The 19,030-nt window shown below is 40.1% G+C and overlaps 1 long non-coding RNA gene across 1 annotated transcript; it reads left to right on the top strand.

Annotated features, from left to right (window-relative positions):
* Positions 1 to 4,128: 4,128 nt before the first annotated feature.
* On the top strand, positions 4,129 to 12,371 carry LOC121930889. The gene is made up of 3 exons (XR_006104036.1): positions 4,129 to 4,279; positions 10,768 to 11,092; positions 11,771 to 12,371. It is a non-coding gene; the product is annotated as an uncharacterized LOC121930889 (long non-coding RNA).
* Positions 12,372 to 19,030: the final 6,659 nt, after the last annotated feature.

The following is a 19,030-nucleotide window of genomic DNA, read 5'->3' as shown; positions in this document are numbered from 1 at the left end:
TTGTTTTCTGTTATATGGCCTAAACACTGGTTTATATTGTCTTCAAAACTCAATTTTGAAGCTCAATTGGCTTCTCTACTGAGCATATTCAACAATTGTGAGAAAACATCAAAAATGTGTCAGTGCTAAAAGGTTTTTAAAGGCAGAAATATGACTTGGTGACACTCCTGCCTCATCCCAATGTTATATGTTATATGCAGGAAAACGCTATTTATTATCTACATATAAATAATTTTGATATTGCTTTTCACTTTAAAGTCTTTGCTTATGGCCTTGTAGAACAGATTCATATCCAATATATAAAATGTGTTATTCCTGTCATGTTTTTCCCCCTGCAAGTATTGCTGTAATTCATTTGAGTTTTATGAGAAATGTACTTTAACAGTGTTTAGACCCTTTCCATTCCAATCTGACTTCTTTATTATTTATTTATTTATTTATTTTTAAAAAGCTTTAATGTCAGACCAGTATATGTTGACCTACTGTGGTAAAACTACTGAGAAAGGTACACTGAAAAAGTGATAAAACCTTCTCTATTAATAGTATTGCCTATTGAAGTCTGTCCATCCAGAATTCAAGATAATGCATTTTCCCCTCTCTTTTTGATGCATTTCTATTGGGGAGTGTAGAGGACAAAGTAGCCTGTTACTTAATAATTTTTACAACATTAAATTGTCACTCAGACTTCTGAAAAATGACACATGGAGTTATAATGTGAAACAATTCTTCAGGTATGGGAACAAGACAGAGACATATGTTGCACAGAATGAGGTAATAGACATTGCAATCCTATGCATATATATCCTTAAGGAACAGCAAAGTTCAGGAGGAACGTAACCCCAAGTAAGTGCACGGGGCTGATGCCTCAGGTATTATAATTCTGCACCTCATTATTTTAGCTTTCAGTAGATCCATTTTTCATGCATAAAACATCCTTCTCCATACAGCTGACCCTCTCATTTGGCAGAGAGAAACAAGAACCATTGATATGCAGTTATGATCTGATCTTTTTTGGTGTGCATGCTTCACAATCTTCCCTGGACAATATAAATTTGCTTGTTGCTTCAGGTGTACTGGAGGACACTGTCCCATATCCAGCTGCAGTATGTTTCAGCTGCCAGTCCTATCAACTTCTGCTGTAGGACATCTTGTTATTTGTGGCAGGCAGCAAAATTTCTTGGGTTGGAGTATTAAAAGTGGGGAAAGTGGGACGGAAGAAAGAGAAGGAAAATGCAGAGGTTCAGAGAGAGAAAAGGAGGAAGGAAGAAAAGGTGTACCATTCCCATTTGGGCTTTGCCTTAGCTGCTCCAACATGTACTCCCTGACATTATCTGACAGAAAATGTTCCCCACCTCTGCCTGAATGCCATGGAGAAATAGAAGAACTCAAGCAAATCTTCTGTGATTCTGAATGTATATCTGTCCATTCTACAGCTAGTTGGTGTCTTCCCTTTTAGCTGTTGTCATAAATAGAGCACCTAATCCAAAACGCTGTGACAGTTGAGAAATGGTCAGGTCACTCCTTTGAGGCATTTATTTCATAGGAAGCAGTTCACTAGAAATATTGTGGGTATACCATTGCTTCCATGTCCGCCTGAGGCATTTATCTGGGAGCCATCGTGTGAGGGGCTGGGATGGTACAAATTTAGTGTTCCTGATGACAGAAGATCTATAGCATTACAGCAGCATGGAATAAGATGTCATTCTCTTTTTAGACATGCTGTTTCATTTTGTGATACTCCAACCATGAGTTGAACTGCACAAAATTTTGATTGAAAGCAGTTAACCATTACCACCTCCTCCATCATTCTGTTGTCATCATCTCTGCCACAAGCCCTCTATTCAGGATCAAGGTACATGGAAAGAAATAGTTAATCCTTTTCCCACCTTATGATCCTGATGAATATCCACCCTTACTTGCACATGTATACACAGAGATGCACAAAGATCCATGGGTGGGATCCCTATGACAGAAGAAGCTAAGAGAAAAAGTAAAGGGGTGAGTTTGAGGAAAAGTTCACTTATTTATCCATGTGCATAGCCCTGGGCAAGCAAGATCGTAAAGGGGTTTAGTGTAGCTCACTCCCCCCCCCCCCCAATGCTATTCAATAATTACATAATATACAATAGAAACCAGTCCAGAATCTCATCAATAGAGGAGAAGAAGAGTGGGTTGTTTTGTTTTTCCCCCCAAACCTTAAACTGGTATCCAGAAAGGAACCTGGCTGTTTGAGGACACTGGTCTGTTTCTAGGCAAACAAAACACTTCCCCACCCAAATTCCTTTCTAAGACTCATTTTTTTTTTCCTCCATCCATAATCATCTTTTTTGTCCTCCATAAACCCAGGTCTTCTGCCCTCACCCAGGGATGTAGCCAAGGGGGGGGGGATGCGGGGGTCCGGACCCTCCCCCTTCCATTAGAAAAAATGAATGGTGGTGCTGCTGCACCGCCGCACTCAAGCCCCATTATAATAGTGGCACTTTAGTCTGGACACCCCCCCCCCCCCTCCTAAAATCCGAGCTACATCCCTGCCTCACCCAGTCTCCAGAAAGGTCTTTCTCAGTCTCACTCAGGGGCTAAACAGATGGTGGCTAAGGAGCAGCTTGCTGCTGCCCCTTTGCTCACCAGTTGGGGTCAGGGGAACCGCACCTGCACACCACTCCCCCAACCCTGCTGGTTCCTGGTACAAAAAGCAGCAGAAAGCCACTCCTTTTAGCGCTGGGAAAAGGGCACCCTTGTTGCCACAGCAGTGGTTTTTGGTGTTTCTTTGGTGCAGCATGTGCAAATGCTGCACCACAGAAATACCGCAACACTGCCCACCATGCAGTCAGGTGGGCAGCATGATGCCGCTTTGGGGATGGAGTTGGGGCATGTGGCATGCAGTCACCATGTCCCCACTCTAACCCGACGCTGACTCATAGTGCTAGTCTGTAGAGCCTCTATGGAGTGAAACAGACCACCCCAAATGAGTGGCCTGCTACCACCCCTTTGCTCGCTGGATTGGGGCCACAGCAACCACATGCCACAGCCCTGATCTGGTGTGGTTTTTTTGTACCAAAAAGAAGCAGCAAAATGCCACTTCTTTTTGGCCTGGAAAAAGGGTGCATGGCTCTTGGCCATTTCTTCAGCGCAGCGTATCTAAACACTGTATCGAAGAAACATTGTGATGCCACCTGCCATCTGCTCAGGCAGGTGGCATGATGCCCCTTTGGGGTGGAGTAGGGCGTGTGGTGTGCACTTGCCATGCCACCGCTCCACCCTGACGCCAGCCCTTTTGGCAGGTCTATACAGCCCCCACCTTCCAGTCTCTCTCCTGCCTCACTGTTGTCTTCCCGAATAAATCACAAGATTATCCTGCCTAACAACAGGGCCACATGATGCAGTTCCTCCAATTCTAATATTTCTTCTCCTGAGCTCAGGCCTTCTTGTTGTCCTGAATGTGATAAACTGAGAGGTACCTAGCTTAATAAATTATAAAGATGCAAGTCATTATTGTGTAATCAAATTTTAACTTCAGCATTAATTAGGAAATCTAATTGGTGTGTGTGTGTGTTTAAAAACCTAGTTAACTCCCACTTGATGCTAACAGCAATATTGTTTGTTGTTGTGTGCCTTCAGGTTGTTTTTGACTTATGATGACCCTAAAGCAAATCTATCATGGGGTTTTCTTGGCAAGTTTTGTTTAGAGGTGGTTTGCTATTGCCTTTGGGAAGGACAATATGCATCCAGACCATGAGAAGAGATAGGTGAAATCTCCTCTGCTTTTGTATTGTGGCCATCTTAATGCAGCTGTTTTTAAACAACACACATGCTAACTGTTTACAAGCATTTAATGTTCCATCTTTTATGACAGTGTGGTTTTATGTCTAGTTCATTGGAAAGTGAATCCAAATCTCCAATGTCCTTTCCAATAACTGCAAAGGGAAGGAAAAGCTGTGCAACCAACCATTTTAGGTAATGTTGATTGCAGGCCCTATATCAGCACTGAACATAAATAAGTAGGCATGTTTGTTCCAACAGGTTGTTCATACCTCTCTCATCCAAGAAGAAGATTAATACATGCACATATGTTTCATAATCTTTGCCCATTATCTTCTTTTTCCTCCCACACTTTAGGGCTCAACTGGTTACATAATCTACCTGTTGTCTCTTGTCTGAAGATCCTAATCACTGAGTCAGGGATTACTTTTCACCACAAGTATTTGCTTTCAGCACAGTAAAGGCCAAGATCTAATGGAAGGTTCTGCTATCTCTTACTGCAGGCTTAATAGAAACCTATGTAAGTTATCCCTTCCTCAGATGTGAGTTACAACTCTCACCTACATTGCCATATTTTCATTTTCATGGGTATCCTCAATTTCTTTATAATTTAGTGGTGCTTTAACTGGATGAGGTTATGGCTAACACTGAAGAGCAAATTGGTCATATATCTGAGGTTTTTGAGGCCTTACTGTAGCCAACATGGTTTTGTCACATTTGATGGCCTATATTTTAACCATTGTGAATGCGTAGTAAGTATAGGTTTTAAACAGGATAGTTCATACATATTGGAATGGATCAATCTGTCAGTTTTGCTTTTTCTCAGTTTTTTTAAACTTCACATTCTTTATGTCTTGTCTCTGATGATATATACAAGTTGCCATCAAAATGAACTGAATAAATTTTTCATCAATCCCAATCAGCAGGCACATTCCTATTGGACTAGGACAACAGGAGTCCAGGCTTTGAATCCCTGCTCAGCCATGAAGCCTCTCAGCCTCAGAATGAGAAAGGACTGGTTCGCAGCTTTGATGAAACTTCTGGCCTCTTAAGATGAGTGTGTCATTTAAACAGCATACCTCCAAAGTGACTCAAAGCAGCTTTATTTTGGCCTGTCTGTACTAGCCCATAGCTTTTCAAATAGTCTGGACCCAAGCAGTGTAGGTTTCTCATTTTGTTCATTGGGTATGGGTCCTATATCTCGTCATATAAACCAGAGTTTTAAGATCATCAGGGGAAGGCTTTCTCTTAGCACTGCCACCATCACACGCTGCTGGAGACACAAGAGAGTGCCTTCTTGGTGACTATTCTCACCCTCTGCAGCTCCCTTCCATGGGAGGCTAGGCTGGGCCTCTCCCTGCTTTTGTTTCATCGGTAAGCAAAAACATTCTTATTTAAACAAGCTTTTTAATCCTTAAGCAGGGAATTTTTTAATGTAGATGTATATTTTTATCTGATTTTAAATTTTGTATATTTTAAATCAGTTTTATAGTGTTTTAATGTGATGTTTGTTAAATTTGTCTTGAACTTTTAGTAAATGTTTTTAATGTTTATGGAAGCTGCCTTGGGTCCTGGCTTAAGAGAAGTAAATAAATATTTTTTTATTAAAAAGTGTATCGTCTGATAGACCTACAGATACAGGTTGCCTTGTGCTAAGTAGGATAGATGGCCACCTTGATTGCTGCAGATATTCATGTTCCTGTCTCCTTCTCTATACCTCCAAATCATTACTATTTAAGCTGTTTTTAAAAAGCAAGGCCAAGATCTCATTGCATGACAGCTACACCACCAATTTAATTTATTAAGATGTTACACCAGGAGGGAAACTTGGTTGCTTATACATCTATTTGTCTATTCCTTTTAATAATAATTTTTCCACTGTATAATATAAGAAAGTTTTAGACAATGGATGGGAAGAAGAATCAGTTCTTCATGGGGAGGATATAGAATCATAGAATCATAGAGTTGGAAGAGCCCACAAAGGCCATCCAGTCCAACCCTCTGCCATGCAGGAAACCTCAATCAAAGCATCCCTGACAAATGGCTATCCAACCCCTGTTTAAAGACCTATAAGGAAAGAGACTCCACTACACTCCGAGGGAGTGTGTTCCACTGTCGAACAGCCCTTACTGTCAGGAAGTTCTTCCTAATGTTGAGGTGGAATCGCTTTTGCTATAGCTTGCATCCATTGTTCCGGGTCCTAGTCTCTGGAGCAGCAGAAAAAAAGCTTGCTCCCTCCTCAATATGACATCTCTTCAAATATTTAAACAGGGCTATCATATCACCTCTTAACCTTCTTTTCTCCAGGCTAAACATCCCCAGCTCCCTAAGTCGTTCCTCGTAGGGCATGGCTTCCAGACCCTTCACCATTTTAGCCTCTCTCCTTTGGACATGCTCCAGTTTCTCCACATCCTTTTTAAATTGTGGTGCCCAGAACTGGACACAATATTCCAGGTGAGGCCTGACCAAAGCAGAATAGAGTGGCACTATTACTTCCCTTGATCTAGACACTATACTTTTATTGACGCAGCCTAAAATTGCATTGGCCTTTTTCCTGCCGCATCGCACTGTTAACTCATGTTCAACTTGTGGTCTATTTAGACTCCCAGATCCCTTTCACACGATATCTCCATTGATATACGTTCTGAGGAATACTATTAATATGTAGATACTATAAATCACAATCTCTTTTCTAAAAAAGATTAAATCATCAAACAGCCTAAGCTTCAATTTGATTTTTTTAAAATTCCTTTTGAATGATCTGAAAATTATTAGAAAGTATGTCTCTTTTTTTCATTCATGCTTTATTAGTAATGCCATGCATATTTCACTTCTGTAAAACCTTTTTCTATGCAGATCATTAATGAAGAAATCACTTTATCCCATCCACTGCTTTTAAGAATGAATTCAATAAAGTCTTAGCCCTTTTTGCATTTGTTCAGAATGTTTTTATTATTATTATTATTTGTAATGTGTTGCAGAAACATAGATTCACAATCCATTTTACAGGAAACTGGAAGGTTTCAGGGTCCCCCCCCCCCTTTCTCCTTTTTCTTTTTAGACTAGGCCTTGAAGTCATGAAAAGTATTGGCAAAGCTTTCATTCTTTTTGTAGATCAATAATCCCTGGTGACTAGAGAGGAGCAAGGAGCCACATTTGAACTCTTCAGAAAGCTGATTAATTCCCCAAGAGGGGAAAGCTTGGGGGGAGGAGACAGGAAGCATTGTGCCATGAGATACAATCTGTTTTAAAAAAATATTTTTGTGTAAGTTTTATTTGAACAACCAGCTTCTCTGGTGTCATGGGGTGACTGACACAGTTTGTAAGCTATGGTGAAAACTGTCTTGGTGTTCAACTTCATTGTCGAAAATTTGCTACTAGGGCTATGAAACTTGAGCATTAAAGACATTCTTCAACAAGCAAATACTTGTTTACAATAGGATGTTCATCTGAGAGAACTGGAATGGGTATGGAAGGTGGATCTGGGGTCACAAACACACATACTGCCAGCTGCACATTTGTGCACTAGAAGAACACCAGCCTCGTGCTATTCAAGTGTATATAGCTCTTCCAATATACTTTTTGACTTTCATTTGAACCAAGATATTGTTTTGGGATAACCTGTCTCATTCTGAATCAAAAATTGAATTTTACTCAGAAAAAAAGCTCCTTCTTCATGGTGTCTGTGACTCACAGAAATGGGTTATCTGCATCTGTGCAATAATTAATTTGGCAATTTTTAAAGCTAGATTTGGCCCTGGCCCTGCCCATCCCCAGGCAGTCTTAAACTTTGGTTTTTGCCTAGAGACCTCAGTTGTGTAGACACTGCATGTGACACCTATGAAATCAAGGAAGGAGAACAAGCAGGACAGGGTTATGTGAGTTCACAGACGACCACTTGAAGAACCAAAGTTCCAGGTAGGCAACCTTTTTTATGTCAAGGATGATGGGAGTTGTAGCTCTTCACCTCTGGCTCAAACTCACCACCTTGTTATGCACCGGCGCTGACCAGTTTTGGTCAGTGGTTAAAGCTTTGCTCAAAAGCAGCAGAGTTACAGAGAATAGGCTGAAGACCCTGACAAACTCTCCAAGCCTTCTCACTCTTGCTTCCACAGAAGTCTTCACCCTTCTTCAGGATCCAGCTGGCTCTTGTAGCTTGACTCAAGACACCAGACAACTCATGGTCTCTGTGACTCAGACAAATGGGAGAGTAGCAAGCTACTTATCAGTGGAAGTGAGAGATGGCAGAGGAATACCATTTTGAAAAAAGCTGGGTCGAAACCAGTAGTTCTTTCCCATGAGGAGAGTAGCAGATGAATAGAAAGGAGAAGTCTGGAGTGGAGCCATGTGGTCTACATAAAAGGCAAGAGCCCACCTGATATCAAGAGAGTCTGAGGATGGATTCTGCATCAAAGTCAGAAGGATAATAGCTTGGTTCAAGTGAAAGTCCCAAAGCACCTTGAATAGAAAGGAAATATCAGGGCGAAGGACAATCTTATGCTGGTGAAATTGTAAATAAGGTGGGTTAGCCCCAAGTGCACACAATTCACACAGTTCTTTATCTAGCTCAAAAAGGTTCCAAATGAAGCACTGCGCAGGCACGGGATAAACCATTTGTGTGAGTTCACAGATTACCTCTTGAAGAACCACAGTTACAGATAGGCAACTTATCCATTTCCACTTTGGTCATATTTGTAGCATGAAATTTGCTACCTTCTGTTACTTTCAAGAACTGGACCTTTGTCTCCGTGGACAATGCCTGTTTGGCTGAGTTGCTGGCGCAAAGCTATCATTGTTATTGGCCAAGATACTGACTCATTCATATTTAGTTGCATAGTTACAAATGACCTAAGGAATAGGCCCCTGGAGCCCCCCTAAAATTTAAAGGAGCCACTTAGTGCAACAGAGATCTGTATCATGGATGAGTGGAGTGCTTCAGAATCATGCTGCTAGTCATCTTCTGCCCCCAAGCCATAGAGACAAGCCCCCTCCTGCCCCCAAGCTGCAAAGCAAGCTTTTACTTGTTGTGTGGCTTAAGATGGCAGGAAGCTAGTCACATCATTCCAAAGTGCCCACTCAATTGCACCCCAAACCTCCACCACAAGAGCAATTCTTTAGAGTTTAAGGTGGGTTCTGGTGGTCAGTTACACTTGTGTCAATAGTGCCGCAATCGTGAATACATAGCACAAGTGAATGCAGAGCATTTACAGACCTGGTTAGTACTTGGATGAGAGACCTCTAGCAAATATTAGGTGCTGTAGGCTGTATTTCAGAGGAAGTAACTGGCAAAACCACCTCTGAGTATTTCTTGCCTAAGAAAGCCATAGGAAAATCATGGGATCACCATTAGGCAATGATTTGAAGGCATACGTACACACACACAACTCTAGATGACAAATCAGTAACTGCAGTGCAGAATGACAGCCATCATCGTCATCATTATCATCCTCCTTTTTCAGCTGATACTTGTTGGAAATTCCATTTTGGTGATTTCAGGATATAAATTTGGGGGCTGAATCAACTATTAGTGTAAAACGTAGGAGTAAACCCTCAACTATTTCATCCTCACATGCAGCAATGAACAATTATAGCAGCCTTGTCCCTGCTGTAAAAAAAATAAAGAAAGAAAATAAATAAAGAAAACATTTTCCTCTGTATTCAGACATCCCAAAATGTTGTGAAGGAATTCTGTGTAGAAAAAAGAAGCAGGGAAAAATATTTTCTGCACAGAACGGTTTTGTGCACAGAAAACACAGAAAGGTGTGTGTGTGTGTGTACAAGAAACAAGGGTGTTTTTGGTGGGGGAAAAACCAGAGTTTTTCTACATAGAATAATTTATTTGCAACAGAAAGGGAGAAAAATTGCACAAGATTCTTGCTAATCTATTATTCTTCCTGACAGTTGGGATCCCCCCCCCCTTTTTTTTTTTTTTTTTTGATCTGGGAATGAATAATAATGAATATTCTTTCCATTCCTAGCATTTAATCCCTATGTGACATTTTAAAAGGAACAGCCCTCATTTTAGTCTTTCATCTTGTGACAGACTCCTGCAGTCCTCCCAAATGATAATTATGCAACCTGATTTAAGGCATGTAGATTAAATAAATATATTCCAACAGACATAATTTCTATAATACTGCATTATTCCTCACCTCTTCCTGATGATGATGATTGCTTGGTTGCTTGATTACAATATTAATGATATCTTTTATCATTTAGCACCAACCACACATCCTTTTCCAAGGCACAGCTACACACTGGGTAATAATTCTAAATCTTCCAATAATCTGGGAATATGTTTTTCTAGAGCCAATATATATTAGAACACAGCAGGACTTTCATTATGATTTTGCTTTCCCACACAAGCAGATCTCTCTGTAGCCACCAAGACCTGCTGTGTTCACAGAACATACTCCCAGAACTTAAAAATACATTTCAAATACAAAACCACCCACAGTCTAAAGTATGCCTGGTTTAATAGTCCTGATTAATAGATAACATTGTAGCTACAGATGAATATACAACAGCAGCCCAAACAATTATATTCCCATAGAGCAGAACTGGCCCACAATATTTTGTTACCTGAGGTAGAGCAGCAGATTTTCTCCTTCCCACATCTAAGTGTATATTACCCAAAGCCTGCTATGTTACTTCTGATCTAGAGAAAATTCCAAAATCCCTGTGAAAAAATTGTAATAATAATATTGGAAAAGTTACTTTTGCCAACATAAAAGCAGTGTGTGCCTTATGTATCTCTAAAGGTAGTTATTTGTGGGAGAGGTGGTTGCTGAAGGCTGGGAACAGCTATAGAAGCCATAAAAGGCCTGTGCAGTTACAAGTAATGGTTCCTTTGTCTGTAGGGTGGTGTATCTGCTCGAGGTTGTAATCAGAACCTCAAGAGGGCTAGCTAAGGTGCTGACTCTCTGGTTGAGATCCTGCTTTGGAAGACATATTATAAAGTTCCACCATGGCAGTTCTATGAACTATCTCTTTCCTCCCCTCCTACAGGACTCATCTTGCTCCACTACCCTGCTCTTCCACAGGGTGGAAGGGGTTTGAGTGCTGCACTTTACTCACCCAGATGTAGCAAATCCATGTCTGGCTAGATGAACTTTGATCAGAAATATCCGTGAAAGAGTGAGCTGGATGGCTGGAGAATTCTTTTACAGGCTGCCACCAAGAAGTAAGGCTTGCTTGCAATATACCCAGTTATGCCTACAGCAACTGGTTTCCTTCCCATTTTGTCCAGGTATATTGTGGACTGCTTCTCTGTGGTATGTCTCTAGAAAAAGAGAGTGGAAAAGGCTGAAGGTGTCACTCTTTCACACATACTGTAAGTACTTTTAATAAATACATAAATCCTAGAAGTACAAAGATTTTGGAAACATTGATGCAATGGTTTATGTGGGAAAATAGTCCTCAAATTTAGCCAGGGTAATTTGCTTTCTCTCCCACCAGCAATGTTTTTGAGATAATTTGCAGGGCAAAAGCCATATAGAGGTATTCCCAGGCAAGAAGACGCCAAGTCACAAAATAATAGATGCAAGGGCTAAGAAATTATGTTTCTTTTTTAAACAACAACAGGTTAAGGCTTTTAAAATTGTGAAATATGGTTGTGTTAGAAAAATGGTCACCTCACAGTCCCATTCTTGTTCCATCCCAAATCACATCAACTGAAGAAGCCCCTTCAAAATGTGCCCTAGGATTAGAAGGCAGCTTTGTTATTCATTTATCCCGACCCATTCTCCATGCTCTTTGCTGCTCTAGACATTTTTACAGAAAGGAAACCTAAAATATCATTGAAGGGGCCCCCATGCCATCCTGAATTTTGAAAAGCTTTGACTCAAGTTACTCTTCAGTTCTGGTAGCTGAAGTCAGGAAAGACCATTTCTAGTCCAGGTTCAGGTCTTGTGCAAAGTGGATGTCTATCTGTAGTACAGTCCTACAGGTGTCTAATCTCAAACTATCCCCTTTGACAACAGTGGTAAGTGGTTTACTTTCTTAATCCTAGGTAATCAAGCACAGGATTATGCCAAGGAAGAAAGCAGATAGTGATAAATGCTAACACTGGAGAACTACCCTCAAATACAGCACAGCTGTTCCTGGTCCTATAGCCAGCCATTTGAATTTGAAACACATGCTGAAAAACTTTGTCCAACTGTACTGTACTGTGATAATTCAGTGCACTGTGATAGGATCTTTGTCCTATAAATAAGAAAAAAAATGATCTAGGCACCAATGGCACATTTGAAGAGTAGGGAAAATAAGTGCCTGGAAAGGAGAAAATAGAAGAAAATTGTAATTGAAGCAGTAAAAAGCTCTCATGATTTTTTATGTAATACCAATATTGTAAATATAAGACTGTGTGTCAGACATTGGGACTTGAATGTATGGATTTTTGACTGTGCTCCTCATGTTAGTAAAATCTTTTCTTCATTGAAATTCTATACACCAGAGAATACTGTCAGAGTCTGAGATTGATCAGTCCTAAACATACATCATATACTAATGCCTCAGTGTTTCTATAGCACTTTTCATAATCTGAAAGCACTGCATATATATTATCTTAGTATGTCTTGCAGCAATACTATGTCAAGCTGCTATTAGCATCCAGATGTTGTAGATACAGAGATGCAGTGGTCCCACTTGAGAATAACTATTTTTATTTGTCTGCTTAAGAATATTTTTATACCACTTTCCATTTTTCTTTTTTAAAATCTCAATATAAACACTAGCACACTAATTGCTAATAACAATAAAACAGTAAAAAAACCCATAAATTAATTCAAAACAATTCAGGAGGGGAAAAACGGGTAACTGACAGCATTAACGGGGGGGGGGAGAGAATCAGGAAAATGCTGGGCAGACAATGAAGTCTGTAATTGACTGTTGTATAGAAGAGAGGATATATATATTCAAAAGTTATCTCATCCATAAATGGACATGAGCATTAGATTAGCTTCCTTTTTTTCCTGCAAGGGAGAAAGGTTTATTTATTTGTATCATACCTTTCTTTTAATAACTACAGAGAGTCTTTGGCCCATTACAGACGGGCAAAATGTGGCGTTGTGGCAGCAGTACTAGAGTTAGGGAGTGCACACCATGCAGACGCTCCCTAACCCTAGTAAGTACTCCGTACGTCAAAATCGTGATGGCCTATACACACGAGCGCTGCTATTTTGATGTGACAGACGCTTAGTGTCCGCACCTTGTGATGCACTTGTGAAGTCATGAGTGCGCCATTTGCGCACTTGGGCATCGCAAGCACGACGGAAAAAGAACCCGCTTTTTGCAGGTTCTTTTTCCGCTGGTGGGAAACCACACCGTTTATCCGCTGCGGCTTCCTGCTGGCGGAAAAGGAGGCAGCGGCAGACCACCCTTTTTGGGAGGACTGTATCCCACCTATGTTAGCTTTTAAGGTGTCACTGGATTTGTTGCACTTTTTGCTACTACCGTTTTGGAAATTATTTCTTCTGAAGTAAAATGCAGGTGCCCTACATAAGGTTCCTAGAACGGGATGTAGCAATTGCTGGGGCAAAATGAGCCACTACAAATAAGAATTTGGTTCTTCCTTTGGAATTTTTCCTTCAGTCACAATTTTCCAGCATTGCAGAGACTGAAACACTGACAATTGTTTACACCTAGAATTCTCATATTTTCGGTTTTTGTCCTCCCTTAGTAACTTTGCTTTCACCTTTACTTTGGATGCCTAAACTCTATTTTTAAATCCGCAACTGAAGTTTTAAGTTAATTTAATCCTATAAATTTGGGGAGTGAAGGAAAATTTCATTTGGGGGCAGAATTCCTGTGGGAGGTAATGCCTCATCCCAGCCCATAACTACTCCCCTTGTTCCCATTCGGATAAGGACTAAAGAAAACTGCATAGTTTCAACAAGGTTGTCATAATACATGTTTTTGCAAACATGCACGGAAAGAGGTACTTTTCACAACCTAAAATGATAAGGCAATGATCGCACCTGTACTACTATATAAATGGCAAGCCTCCATATTGTGAATGAGGAGAATGGTGTATAATAACTCCATGAATAAGTGCCATTCAAGACTGCATTCATTAGTGGAGCTAATGGACAAGAGGTGCTTCCAATTCCTAATCATTCTATCTCTTTAGCATGAATGTTCAGTGTTGTATACAGAATAATGGATGCATAGATCAGTCTAATTCTAAATTGTTTCTGTCTTCACTTGTGTAAATTGTGAAACCAGTTCCACCCCACTGCATCCAAAACATGCAGATATTTTGTGTACATTTAGTACAACAAGATCCTTATTTTAAAGCAAGAGTAAGAATCATACAGGACTCCAAATGTGGTGAACTGGAAGCCCCAGAATCTTGGATGTTATTGTATATACCAGCAGTGCTTAACAAGCCCTTCATCTATCTTATACAAATCTCCCTATGAGATTGTTTCAAAAAGGGGTGCCACCACAAACAAGCTTACAACCTTTATCTTGTGGCTGGTGGAACTGAAGATGGATGTCTGAAGTCCATCTCAAGGTCAGATATACCATCTTGTCCTGTTATGTCCTCAGGTGCTTACAGTAAAATCATCAGCATTGCCAAAGGACTCGCAAATGTGCAGTACACTCTTGAGCACATTAATTCTGAAGTTCCATTGTGTTCAATGAAGCCTATGCCCAGGTATTCAGCACACACAGCCTTAGAATTCATATAACCACTTTGGCAAAATGAGAAAAATACATGAGTGCCCAAACACATGCAATATATTATCTTTTTATTTCAATATACTTTGTATTATACTATAGCAAGGCATAATTGTTGTTGAGTAGTTAGGAAAAGAGAATGCATTTGATGCATATATACAATTTCTGAAGATAGATTTTAATACACTAACCTCTAATGGAAACAATTTCCCCCATACATCTCGTGTTAGGAGAAAATCTGAAATGCAGAGGATAATTTTGATGGATTTGTTCTGACAGATTAGGCAGTGTATAAAATGTTCTGCCCCCAATAAATCATCTCTCCTACAGTGATGGCTCATGGGATATTGACATCATTGCTGTGAGCAACCGTGCAGCAATAACATTTGTGATGCAACCATTTAATGTCACAATGATTTTTCTTACTCTTCAGATTTTTGTAGATTATGATGCAAATATGCAAATTTGGAATGTCTATATAAATGTATGCTTCCTAGCACACTTTTGTCCCCCTCCAGCTATAGCCCTTCTGCTTTCCAAGGAAGGAAGTCACTTTCTCCCTTAAAACAGCCCTCCAGATAAAGAATACCTTCCCCAACACATGGTCTGGGTACTTAGCATCTGCCTGTCGGAAGTCATTAATCAAAAGACCTTTAGCAAAGTCAAGACATCCATTCCCACCCATAAATGAAATGTACACATCTAATTTTTGTTTCTCTGCTCATCTTAATTTCCTCTGATGCCTCATAGGAGATAATGGTCTTCTGCTTAATTTCATTTCCTGCTATAGAAGAGTGCACTGCTTAACCAATGTCTGATGCACACACACAAAAACATTGAGCATCACAAAAATGTTCTGATAAAAATGAGCCAAGAGGGACCATGCAGATTTTTACACATCTGCCTTATTACTAATATATCAATAACTAGAAAGTGTACTTTCTCTCATTTCCTTCTTAAATATTGGGCAGGGGTAAAGAAAGAGGTACTCTTTATATTATCTTTCTTTCTTCATCCACTAAAGTATTTTATACCAGATCTCTACATGACATAGCCTAAGTATATTTAAGACACGTACGCAGAGGAGGCAATAGCAAACCACCTTTGAGTAGTCCCTGCCTAAGAAAACCCTTAAAATTTCATGGGGCTGCCGTAAATCAAGAGGCAACTTGAATGATTACATACACACATGTATGCACACACACACATTTCTACAGCATTCTTTCCATTTTAACAATGACAACTGCATCCAAACATGAAATAGTTCAGGGTAGAGAAGCAAATTACATTCTTCATTCCGCAACAGTTTCTGTAGTCTTCTCCCTGCTCTGGAGAAAGAAAGAAAGAAAGAAAGAAAGAAAAGGAATGAAAATTCCTGCACAGTTGTTGCGGGGTAGTTCTACTTCATACGGTCTCTCAGTGAATTATGCTCATGTAGAGGCATCTATTTTTGTGTGCAGAAAATGTGTTTCCTAAATGTTATTGCTGCTGTGTTCCTTCAAATCATTTCTGGGACCTTCCATTATGAAGAAATGGCTGCTCTGCGAATGCCTTGATGGGAGAGGAGAGGGTGTGCTTCAGTGATGCTTAAGAAGCACAACTAGCTACCACACCTTTGCCCTTCTAGAGCATTTTGCCAGCAATTTAACAACAGTAAGATGGGGATTTTCACATGGTAAGACTTTGTGTGAAAATCCCCATAGCTCAGCGGGGATTTGAACTCTGATATCCAACATTCAAACCACTACACCATGCTGGCTCTCCCAATAGGAAACAAAATAAATCCCATTATTGTAAACATGTTTTCTGTGTGAAGAAAACCAACCACCACCACTGTCGATACCAAAATCTGTAGATGCCCATGTCCCATTACCTACAATAACATAATAAAATGGTGTTCCTAGCATAAAATGGTAAAGTCAAGGTTGCTTATTGGAATTTATATATTTGTAAAAAAAATAAAAATAATTTTTTTCAGGCTGTGGATGACTGAATCTGTGGACAAAGAATCTGTGGATATAAGGGGCTGATTGTATTATCTCCATTCCTGGCTCAGGGGCACAGTCCCAATACCAGCTCAAAGTTCAGAAAAAGCAAAGGGTTGCCCAAGTAATTTCCAAGATTCCTAGGATGAAAGAGGTTGGATTCAACACAGATTCAGCTGATCTGCTATTGAATCAGTTGGCCCTTGGCCATGTTCAAGAGTTAGGACTTCACTCTAGCAAGTCAGTGGGATATATTTATGTACTGCAACCTGGTTCTCAGCCAAAGGTTTCAAGGGCAAAACACCTAACGATGGAAGTCAGGCAGGCACCAACCAATAACAGAGTGAGAGCTGAAAAACATATTTGCAAGGTTTGCCTTCATCAGCAGTAATAGAAAAAGATTGAATAATCTGACACTTGAAAATACTTGTGAGACAAATCCCTGTATGTGTTCTGAAAATACTTAACCATATAACAATTAGTTTTTGAAAAGCTGACGAACCATGAATGCTGTGAAGAAATTGGTGTGGCATCTACGAAAGAAGAGAATAGTTCCTTCTCTAATGCATAAACCTACTTTTAGTTTCTTTGGAAATGATGGCAAAATCCTGGAAGTGAATTAAAAAAAAAAAAAGCTCTCTGCCTTTATACATCTAGAGGACAATGAAAAGTGGGCAGCAAGGATTTATAAAGCACATCTCATGGCAGAAAAATGTGATTGCCTAAAAAATGTTCTGGGGAAAAATTGAAACAAGAGAAGCACAGTGTGATTTTAATAAAGGATTTGATACGTTTGAGAAAATGAATTCAAATTGCACATGAGAGCCATCATGCAGGCAGATAAGAATATCATACGCAAAAGATGTTGATAAATGAGTATGCTGTGTGTGCAGTCTATGGGAGATTTTATAGTGTAGTGCTGTGTAATTCCAAAAAAGAAGAATGAAAGGAAGTGGGTGGTGGAGTGGAGTGGGGAATCACACAGTTTTGAAAAAGAACAACATAGTTGTCATTTAAAAGACATAATTTACACAATACTAAAATGTCAGTATGTAAGAGATTAGCAACACAGGCAGGTAACAAGAACGAAATAGTCCATGTAGATTTTATTGTAAAAAAAAGAAAGAAAGAAAGTAAAAAAAAGAAGAAGAAAACAGATGGAGATGAATAATCTACACCTGAAAACTATGCTACCAAGGAGAATTTGCTTGTAATGGCATGATACAAATTGACACTGCATAATGTCTTATTAAAAGGCTATAAAGGTAGTTCAAAAGGCTGGTGGAAAGACATGGAAATAGTCAGTTTCTGTATCTGGGATTACGGTGCTGCTCAGACAAAGATGGAACAGAAATTTGTTCAGTCCAAATTTTTATATGAATGTTCCCAGTTCAAACCTCTTAAAACTGTGATCCAAATTCAAACATGCTTGTGGACCAAAATCTGCAGTTTCAGAACACTAATGCTCTTTCCCCTACCAATGGTAAATGTACATAATAAAAACTATTGTTGTTGTGTGTCTTCAAATCATTTCCAGTCTATGTCATCAATATGCTGATCATCCACATCCAGTCCATTCCTGACATCAGATATCAGTATGCTGATGACACACAACTCTATCTTGCCTGTCCATCCAATTCCAAGGAAGTTGTTTCTGTACTAAATCAGTGTTTAATGTCAGAAATGGACTGGATAAGGGTGAACAAATTGCAACTTAAACCAGAGAAGGCAGATATGGTCCTGGTCAGTTGGAAGGTCAACCAGGGAATAGGTTTGCAAACTGTGGTGGCTGGAGTCACACTACCCCTGAAATCTCAGGTTTGCAGCTTGGGTGTGCTCCTGGACTCAGATCTGAGCTCAGTGCCATCAGTATGTGGATGGCACCCAACAGTCATTCCTTTCCATTGCAAGCCAAGGACGCTGTTTTGGTTCTACAACAGTGTCTGTCATCAGTAATGAATAGGATGAGGACAGACAAATGGAAACTTAATCCAGACAAGATGGAGTTGCTCCAAGTCAGCCAAAAGGCAGCCTGTGCTGAATGAGGTTACACTCCCCCTGAAGAGGCAGGTTCATAGCTTGGGTTTGCTCCTGGATTCAACTCTTAGCCAGGAAGCCCAGGTTTCAGTGGTGGCTAAGAGTACATTTGCACAGTTAAAGCTTGTGTGCCAGCTGTGCCTGTTCCTTGAAACATCAGATCTGGCCATGGTGACACATGCCTTAGTTAAATCCAAGTTGGACTACTGCAATGTGCCTTTATAGAGTGTTTGAAAACTTCAACTGGTCCAAGGAACTGCAGCCAGATTACTAGCAAGTGCTGGATACAAGCAGCACACAACTCCCTTGTTGCAAGAGCTCCACTGACTGCCAATCCATTTTTGGGCACAATTCAAAATGCTGGTTATGACCTTTAAAGTCCTACACAGCTCAGGTCCAGGCTATTTGAAGGACCATATTTTCTCTTATGAGCCAGCCTGTGCACTGAGATCTGCCGGTGTGTCTAAGGGTAACCAGATACATACTGGTTGGAAAGCATTCTTTCTCACAAATCTTTGTGCTAGCGCAACTGGGGCCTCATGCTCTCTTCCACACACATCCCTAAT

The sequence above is a fragment of the Sceloporus undulatus genome, chromosome 5 (assembly GCF_019175285.1).
Source record: "Sceloporus undulatus isolate JIND9_A2432 ecotype Alabama chromosome 5, SceUnd_v1.1, whole genome shotgun sequence".
NCBI lineage: Eukaryota > Metazoa > Chordata > Lepidosauria > Squamata > Phrynosomatidae > Sceloporus > Sceloporus undulatus.
The sequence above is the reverse complement of the archived record's forward strand: the minus strand, read 5'-3'. Positions and strand labels throughout refer to the sequence as shown.